The sequence below is a fragment of the Schistocerca piceifrons genome, chromosome X, assembly GCF_021461385.2.
Source record: "Schistocerca piceifrons isolate TAMUIC-IGC-003096 chromosome X, iqSchPice1.1, whole genome shotgun sequence".
NCBI classification, from domain to species: domain Eukaryota; kingdom Metazoa; phylum Arthropoda; class Insecta; order Orthoptera; family Acrididae; genus Schistocerca; species Schistocerca piceifrons.
Window position 1 is genome coordinate 134,215,024 of NC_060149.1, and position 2,641 is coordinate 134,217,664.

Here is a 2,641-nt window from a genome sequence, read left to right on the forward strand (position 1 = left end):
GACTTGCGCCATAGGATGGTTGGGTTTCGGGTTCCACTAAATAGGCCAGGAGTCCACCACACACAGGAGGTGGCTCCATGGGTAGCAGGGGCTGTGTGACGCGGGCTGGGCAGTTTTTTAGGTTAGAGGGTCTTGGAGAAACGCAAAAAGGGCTTCGGTCACCAGGAGTGCATGTCGAACACAAGAACCATCGGTATAACAGTTGTAGATTGTCGTAGCTGCGTTGGGAAACTATCAGAGCATCAAGATAGAAAGCATTAATGCTCAAATCGTTGTAGGAACTGAAACCTGGCTAAAACCAGAGATAAGTTCAACCGAAATTTTTGCGAAGGACCTAACGCTGTTCAGAAAGGATAGGGTAAACGCAGTTGGCGATGGCGTGTTTGTTGCTGTTAGAAGTAGTTTATCTTGTAGTGAAACTGAAGTATATAGTTCCTGTAAGTTAGAATGGGTAGAGGTCATTCTTGGCAACCGGAATAAAGTAATAATTGGATCCTTTTACCGACCTCGCAACTCAGATGATACAGTTGCTGAAAGATTTGAAGAAAACTTGAGTCTAATTTCAAATACATAGCCAACTCCTACAATTATAATTGGTGGTGACTTCAATTTACCCTTGATATCTTGGCGAAAATACACGTTTAAATCAGGAGGTACATATAAAACATCGTCCGAAATTGTGCTAAACGCATTCTCTGAAAATTATTTCGAGCAGTTAGTTCACGAGTCCTCTCTTATAGTAAAGGTTGTAAAAACACATTGATTTCTTAGCAATAAATAGTCCTGAGCTAATAACGACCAGCAAAAAGGATATAGCGATTGGTGAACACAGGGTTGTCATAGCGAAAGTCAATATTGTAACTCTCAAATCCTCCAAAAATAAACGAAAATATATCTATTAAAAAAATGTAGGTAAAAATTCGCTTGACGCCATCCAGTCTGACAAGCTCCACTCCTCCTAAATTAACAATGTACCGATAAGTGTGGACCAGATGTTGCTTAAATTATCGACAGCAATTGAGATATTTATACCAAATAAATTAACAAACGATGGAGCTTATCCCCCTTGGTACACAAAATGGGTCAGAATACTGTTGCAGAAACAACGAAAAACGCATGCCAAATTTAAACGAACGCAAAATCACCTAGATTGGCGATCTTTTACAGAAGCTCGGAATTTAGCGCGTACATAAATGCCAGACGAATATAATAGTTTCCACAACGAAACTTTATCTCGGATCCTGGCAGAAAATCCAAAGACATTCTGGTCGTATGTAAGGTATGCTAGCGACAAGACAGAATCAATGCCTTTTCTGCGCTACAGCAATGGAAATATTATCGATGACAGTGTTGATAAAGCGGAGTTAAGCCCGGTCCACACGCAACGATCTGTCTGCGCAGACATCGGCGCAGATGTCTGTACATGCAAAAGATCGCTGCAAATGTGGTGTGTTCACACGACACAAACCCCAATCTACTACTCGCCCGCCATCTGTCGGTGTGGAAAAGAAATATCAGTGGCAAGCGACTACGCTCCCCGAAAACGTCAAAATTTAATTCAGTTATTTTGAAAAATAGAAATGGAGGAAGTTCTGTTGTGGTCTGTGTTCGCAACTTTTGTTGCAAAAAACATTCAGACCAACCGCAGGAAACAGAGAAAGCGGTCAAAATGGTACAGACAGTGGCTGCTAAAGCGAAAGCAGTTGTGTCACGTAAATTTACTGCGAGAGTTGCAGGGCGAACCTGTTTTGTTTTACATAACCTCGTGTTCCATTTCCTCGCACATTGGCACTCCAATTTCAACTTCAATTGTGCTCCTGCTTGGTCTTGGCGTTTCTTGATCACTAAGAAAGCCAAGTAGATCAAAATACCATAACGTTGGCTGGTATACTTGATCTACTCCTACACCAGATCTTCTAGATTTCTGAACTTTGGATAACTCTTTTCGGCAAACAGTTCGCTGACAGACTAATTTACTTGACTTGCCTTCATGAACTCATCTTTCAGGAAAGCGTAAATAGCTTCACATGTGTTGGGTATTATTTCACTCAATGCTTGTTTCGATATTGCAGATGAAAATTCCAAATCATTGTAGCTCCTTCCTGTTGCTAGGAATCTTAATGTTACTGCCAGGCGTTCATGAGGAGAAATTTCCCTTCTCATACAAGTATTTTTCTCATAATATGAGGGGTTACATGCTTTAAGAGATAATTATAAGTTTCGACATCCATTCGCAAATAATTTCGCCAGTTCGCAACGAAATTATTTTTTTATTACCGTTTCTCTGTTTGCCGAGGCGCCAACTGCCCGCAATTTTTCAATTAGAGCATTGTATGCTGCTGTCTTTTTGTCTCGGTCACTATATTCTTTACTTTTAATCTTCCACAAACATGGGTGGTTTCTGTATATTTCAATGAATTCACTTACAAACTCTCGAGAACACTGACGAGTATCAGCCATTTTAATGCCCTGTGCACACAAATACAAACACTAGACTGAGCAAACAGCTGTTTCGCGCCAGATTTGCGACGATCTCCTGTCCACACGCTCCAACTTGTCTGCGCAGATGTGGTTTGAACCGACAGATTTGAGAGGTTTCGCTCAAACCTCCAACTCCAACTTCCAGGTTTGCACACACCTG